Consider the following 7702-nt stretch of genomic DNA (forward strand, 5'->3'; position numbering starts at 1 on the left):
TCCTGGTTATAACTTCTTGGCACAGACCACATAAAAACAATTTTTTTTTTTATTGTTATGTTCATGTCCATTGCTAGGGGAGTGTGTTTACTGAGCTGTTGCCCAGAAAACCATTGTTTATTGACCTATTTTGCAGTCTTTGCATAGCAACAGCTGTACACACTACAATATGATAAAACTTGCAAATTGTATATAATTCATTGCTGTTATTTTAATCATATTAGATGTGAGATTTGCTAAAGAAGTGTTATAAAATTAACTTCTAAAGAGGGAAAACATTTTATACGAGGACTTTATATGCTGGAAATTTTGACATTGTTCTAAGAGCGCTTTTGGTGCAAATTTAAAAACCAGACTTTTTATATGGGGAAACTTAGAGTCTGTAGTTCAAAATAATTGCCCTTATGATCTGGCAAAAGAATTGCAGAAGACTCTTTGATACAAAGAGAGTTAAGTATCTTTGTGAAAAAAGAAAACTCTGCAGAAAAATTAAGTTTATTACAGTTGCATGCATTTCTCAGCAGATGTCTTTTTCAAATGTTTTAAATATTTGGGTAGCTTGTTAACAGATGATGGAAGGTGTACTTGTGAAATTAAATCCAGGATTGCCATGGCAAAAGCTGCATTTAGCAAGAAGAAGAATCTTTTTACCAGCAAATTGGACTTAAATTTGAGGAAGAAACTAGTGAAATGCTACATTTGGAGCATAGCTCTGTATGGGGCTGAAACATGGACACTTAGGGCAGTAGATCAGAAACATCTGGAAAGTTTCGAAATGTGGTGTTGGAGAAGAATGGAGAAGATCAGTTGGACCGATTATGTGAGAAATGAAGAAGTGTTAATTAGAGTCAGTGAGCAGAGGAATATCCTACATGAAATAAGAAAACGGAAGGCTAACTGGATTGGTCATGTTTTACGCAGACACTGCCTCCTAAAAGAAGCTATCGAAGGAAAGATAGATGGGCGGATAGAAGTGACAAGAAGACGAGGAAGAAGACATAAGAAGATGCTGGATGACCTTGGGGACAGAAGAGGATACTGTCATTTGAAGGAGAAAGCTCTAGATCGCATTAAGTGGAGGAACTGTTTTGAAAGAGACTGTGGACCTGTCGTCTTGACAGATTACTGATAATGATGATGATGATGATGATGATGTCTTTTTCAAATAATTTGTTATATCTGCTGAAATTTGTTTCAATATATAGCTGTTAATCTCTTGCCAAGGCATCAATTTTTCATCTCAAAATTCATACCTTTATTCAAATCTTTTTACAGGGAAAGTATATAAAAGTTGTTAGCCTGTTATATATTACTTTTTTATTCAAAGAACATGTGCATCATAACAATAATCATTATATGGACATTATTTTCAAGAAGGTTCTGACTTATTTCAGTTTACTGTGTTCTGTAAGACTTCTTAAAATAAGTATATGTGTAAGCACCAAACTTACTGCATGATATGTCCGTTCCCTCATGTAATAAATCATTAATCTTTATACATGAAATGTCGATATTGTCAGAGATATTTACTATGTTTTCAAAGTTATTCACAGGTGAAATATATTTACCTTAAATATGCAGTAATAGCAACATAAAATTATCTGTTGGTTAGAAGTTGGTTCAGGTTACTAATAGTGTGAAAAGTAGTGACATGAACATTTATAAACAGCATGATACTTAAGCAATATTGACTCTACTGGGTTGTATTGCTGTGTAGTGGTGAAGGAAGTTTGATGTTCAGAGGAAACTGCCATATCCATTGTCAGAGTAAACATGACAGGAGCTTCGGAGAGAAGTGGTGGTGGTGGTTGTGATTCTCCTCCTCCTCCTCATCATCATCATCATCATCCTCCTTATCCTTCTTGACTGGGTTAGGTAACTTAATGCCTCACTATCCTCTTCCCAGCATCTCTTAGGTCTTCCTGTTACTCTTGATATATATGGCCACCCATCTTCACTTGTTTTATTCACATGGTCTGTCTCCTCTTGCAAGTACCATTCTCTTCCTCATTACTATCAGTGTTTAGTTTCTTGCATATTTATGTCAGGATTTCCTGCATATATGCAGCAAAGGATCATAAAAAGTTCTAATTTCTGCTGCTTGTGTTCCTCATATGTCTTTTCTATAGGAATCTGCTCTGAAAGTATAGGAGTCAATAGATATCCTAGAAATATCAGAAGCTTATTGCATTGGTATAGTGTTGCTACCTAGCAGACTATACTTTATGCATACCATCATGAGATTGCCACATCCTACATCAGTGAAAATGTTCCTGTAACTATTCCTATAGTAGTGGGAAGGTTTCTGCTTGCATGGCAGTTCTGTGTCTGTAAGTTGGGAGGTAGAAAGCCAGTGATCTGGTAGAAGTCTGGTTGGTTACACAGCATCCCATTTTATTCACTTGTCCCATGATAATTTTGGAAGCGTTACAGACTCTTGAGACTGCCATTAGTCTCATGTTTTGTTGAAGTGATGTGTCTCGCTCAAGAGCTAGACACTGGCAGTTTTGCTTGTGCTGCTGTGTTTCAGAAGTTCAGAAACAAAATTACCTGTCTGTTCCCACATCTGTCTGCACCTGGTACAATTAACCAGCAGTATTCCATGAAATGTAACTAAGAACATGATGTGTATAGCAATTAAATATGGTTGTATTTAATGAATTATTAAATGTTAACATGTCTCAGAAGCATGTGATATCACACCATACTATGTATGGAATTAACTTGGCTATATTTTTAAAATGAATTTTATTTTTTTGTATTAGTAAAATAATTTAAACCAATGATCATTTGTTATAATATTATTTGAGAATTTTTAACTTGTTCCTGGCCAACAAATTGATTGAACCAGATGTCCCAATGTCCCATAATCCTATATGACCAGTTTTGTGGTCTTCTATTATTTTTAATTTAATGTGCACATACAAAGATACAGCACTGCCATATGAGGTATTTGCCTTGAGCATAGAAGTCTTTCTGTAATACTGAACTGTGGAACTGCTTGGCAGTTACAAAATAAACTGTAATGCTAGGCTCGATAATACATATCAATTCACCATATTCCGAAAGCTGCATGTAATAAAAGGTAAAATTATCTGTGCTTATATAAGTGCCACACTGAAAATACGATCAAGGGTGACACCAAATTGCCATGCCTAGTTTGGCATTATCAACCAAATTATGCATTCACTCTACCTCATGTATCAGTGCAATAGGTAACAAATGAAGTGCACAGTCCTTCTTCACACTTCTCACCACCCTCTCAGGGATAATATCAATAAAGAATATTGGCAGGTGTCAGTTGTTTATGTAAGTTAAATTTCATGGATGCTTGTATGATGCACGTACAAATTTAGATAGTAAATATATGCTTAGAAGTAAATTGGGGAAATAGTGGGGTCAGAATACATGAGACAGCTCAGGGGTATCATGCCTAAAAGTAACACCATGGAACTAATTAAGTTTGATTCACCTTCCAGTTAAAATTCCTCTATATTTCTTGCAACACAATTCAGAATACTAGCTCCTATGAAGTAGATGAGTTCCACAGCTTGCACTTTTCAGATTTACCATTTACTTTAATTTAATCACTTAATAAACAAATTTGACACTTTATTATCTAATATAGTTATTAGGAATAACTTTAATGCAGTTTAATAATTCAAACTAAGAAATTTCTTTAAAAATTAGAATTGCAGAGTGTGCAGGTAACATATGCATATAGTCCAAAGATTTAACAAGAAGTTTCCCAGCTTGGATATGTCCTGTACCTTCACGTGGTATTTCAAAATTTCAAATTAATTTCACGTGTTGTGTATGTCACGCGACATTAATTTAGCCATGGAAGAATACATACTGCTCACCAGTTCCTGGAATTTTGACTGGAGTAACTGTCATTACTATTCTGGTGCTTTCATTCACAGAAACTTTTAATCCCAAATTCCCATTTGTTACCAGCTGAACTTGGGAGGCATAACATTTTGTAGCTATCCATAGACAGACTGATTACTGGTCCTTAACATTAGAGTTCTGTACTCCTTTCTGCTATACACACACACACTGCCATATTGCATGTATGAAAAAGTAAACAATACAGTTGTCCCTATCCATAATTAAGTAAGCACCATGCCATGAAGACATATTGAGAGTGGAGATATAGCTCCAACATTCTTGAGATCGGCACTACGTGGAGGTGAGTGGTCAGCTTCACTCCCTAGTCATTTTACCCTCAGAGAAACAGGCCCCAGTACCAATTGGATATGAGGTTGGGTGGGCCACAGGGCTGGTCTGAATACTGTGGTAAAGGTAATATAAAGTCTTCCCTGTGCTTAACTAATTAAGAACTCTGCCATGAAGGCGTTTGGGACAGTGGATGTATAGCTCCACATTTTCTTAACCTTGCTCTAGTTGTAGATGAGCGGTCAGCTTCGCGCTCCTGCCGCTTTACCCCCGTGTCCCATTGGATAGGAGGCTGGGTGAGCCCCAGAGCCAGTCTGGATGACTTGGAGATGAGAAAATTCTTTACCCTACTGGGACTTGAACTCCGACTCCTCAGTTGTCCCGCACGTAATTAACACTGAAATGTGAAAGCAAAATGTGTTGATGAATAAATACAGTAAGACCTCGGACTAATTGGGAGTGAACCCCTTGTCAATATCAGTAAAAGTCTGAATTATCGAAATGCTACTGAAAGCATGTTCATGGAGGTTATAAAATGGAGTTCACCTCTCATTTTAGGCAATGCAACTTTATATTGAAACTTAGATGGCACATCATAAAATAAATCTACTTGTCATAAAATGTGAAAATATAAGTTTGGACATCAGTCTTAAAAATATTTTAGGAAGCTGACATACTTAATAATACTGAGATTGCATTTATGAAATGAACTTACTTTTGTTTGTGTTCATTTTTATACCGTTCTTTTACAACATTCTGACAACCTTACCACCATCTTTGAACTGACTGTCTAGATAATTTGGCACCCTCAGCGTCTCATAACCTATGGCCCTCCATGATTTGTTACAATCTTTTACCTTACCTTAATGTCTGGCTGCTTTACCCCCTGAGGCAAAAGCCTGTGGTACCCATTGGAGAGTAGTCTGGGTGGTCCCCTGAACCAGTCTAGGTACTGTGGAGAAGAGCAAAATCTCTAGCTGCTGTCAGAAATTGAACCCTGATTCATTGATCATCCAGTCCATAGCATCGCTATAAAAGTTAGTAATCTTTACTTAAAAATCATCACGTTTTATTTGAGTGTAAAATTATCAGTGCTTTTGCCAATTTTTCATTGTACTGCAGGACCACATGGGTTAAGTGTTCTGGTTCTTTCCTTAGTGCAGTGTTTGATGACAAACTGAATAGATTATTTTTAAGAACCATGTTCTGGCTGTAGAAATTACATAGCATAAAATGAGATGGACAGATGATCATGGATGGTGAGTAGACAAGGAATTGGAAGGAAGTAGCTGGGGCATATTTCCTGAGATCTGCTTGGAGAAAGTGGGAAGCTGAAGTAAGCTCAGTGTGGTAGCTGGTAACATGGCTGTAAATTGAATGACCCATCTCGCAAATACAGTTACCACTGCACTAGACCACCTGGGTGATGGTAGTAGTATATTGCTGCTGCTGTTGTTAGTAGTAGTAGTAGTAGTAGTAACTGAAATTTTATCAATTCAGCAATAGAAAAACAAACTTTGTGGCCTGTAGTCTGCAAGCAAACTATACCAACTGAGCAACTGCTGCTTGTCGGTGAAGTCAGTGCCATCTTTTGTGGATAGAAGGTGCCATGTGGTCAGCACAATGGATCCCCAGGGCCGGTAATCATTCACCAATTGGAATAATCACTTCTGCCACTTCTGACAGATTTCAAGCAAATGCCACATGCTACTTTTCTGCATTTAATCTCCAAAGTTCATAATATTCAATGACATAAACATGAAGCCTTAATTAAAACTTGTGAGGTGTGTTTATATATGCTTCACAGTAATCTCTTTAATATTTATCTAAGTGCTTTTTAATTGTGTTATTAAAGAAAACCTTCACAGATATGCCCTTTTTATCCTGGTTAGGATAATTTTTTAGCATTCTGTATTTAAGAAACCACCTCACAAAAATTAAAATCGAAATTAATGAAAGATTTTCAGCTGTGAAGTTAAATTTTAGTGTTGGTTTTGTTGATTTTTCGTGATATTACCCTGGATGTTTTTAGTTCCTTTATTGGTTTTTAAATATGCATTAATTACAACTAGATCTCTCTGCACTATTTTACTGCAAATGTCCCATCATGCTGGACTCACCCAGCACTGGTAGAGTTAAAACCGTCATTAAATGGCTTTAGTTGTGCTCAGTAAGAAGTATGAGTATTAATTCATGTTTCTCATCTATTATAATGGATTCTGGAGGCAGTGAAGGGTCTGGTAGTTTATCTGTGTACAGTGTTCATCAACTGTGAAAGGGGCCTTAACAAACACTTTCTTTATGCTACTTTTTATTGCTAGTGGGGTGGGACTAAGTCCCTTGTACTGCAACCACTTCTGGCCTATTGTACCAGCCCCAGATTATAGGTGAGGGTGATTGTGGAGCAATGGGTGGGATAAAGATTGGCAGGGGAAACTGAAATATTCGGAGAAAACCTGCCCCAGCGCCACTTTTTCCACGACAAATCTCACTTGACCAGAACTGGGATCGAACCCGGGCCGCCACGGTGAGAAACCAGCGACTAACTGCTTGAGCTATGGCGCGGCCTTTCTTTATGCTTGATATCAGATTATTCCTTTCAGAATAATTACCCGTAATTTTCTTTGCTGCTCTGTCAAGAGGGATTGACATGTTGATAAAATATCTTCAGTGCAGTACTGTCATATAGGGCTATGCAAGACCCATCTTCATTCCTCCTTTTTGACCCCAACAGGCGCGAAATTTACTATTGTAGAATAGCAAAGGACTTTGCCATGCATTAGGTATGGTGTTCACTGTTCATCAACTTAAAACGTTCTCTCGAATCTCTCCATGGGCCGTGTAGTAATATTCGCTCAGATATATTTTCCATGGAGTCAAATCTTATAGGATTATATTTGTTTACAGTATTGATCGAGAGAAGCACAGAAACAATTTTGATCAGTTCATATTGTTCTATGTTCCAGTGGCAGTTTTTTCGCAGTAATCACAAAAATGAGGCCCTGCTTTTGGAAGAAGACTTCACTTTGTGTTACTGGGGTATCTCTTGAGCTATAGGGAAGCAGTTCGTTTTTTCTTCCACTTCATGGGTACTTATATTTAACTGTTGATTCAGTTTTTTTCTTCTTTCATGAGAGCTTATATTTAAATATTGATTCAATTGATATTTCTCCTAACATGGAATTTGTTTCCTGCATTATTGACAGATTTGTAACTTTGCCGTCGAAGCCATACTATCAGTCCTTTTAATCTACAGCATATTGATCAAAATAACAACTGCGAAAAACATGCACAGTTAGATCTTCACACAGTTTTTAACTAAGAATCATTTATGTCATACTGTATTTCTTGTACAGTTTTGATGAAAGACAAATGGGTGAACATGGAATAGCTCATTTCTTTGAATGGCTCAGTGAAAGAGAACTGTGGGTACAATGACACCATATCACGAACACAATTTTTAATCATATTTCCCTCTCCCTCATGAAGTAACAGTGCAGTGTAACATCTCACAAATGTCACT

The sequence above is a fragment of the Cryptotermes secundus genome, unplaced genomic scaffold (assembly GCF_002891405.2).
Source record: "Cryptotermes secundus unplaced genomic scaffold, Csec_1.0 scaffold1495, whole genome shotgun sequence".
NCBI classification, from domain to species: Eukaryota; Metazoa; Arthropoda; class Insecta; order Blattodea; family Kalotermitidae; genus Cryptotermes; species Cryptotermes secundus.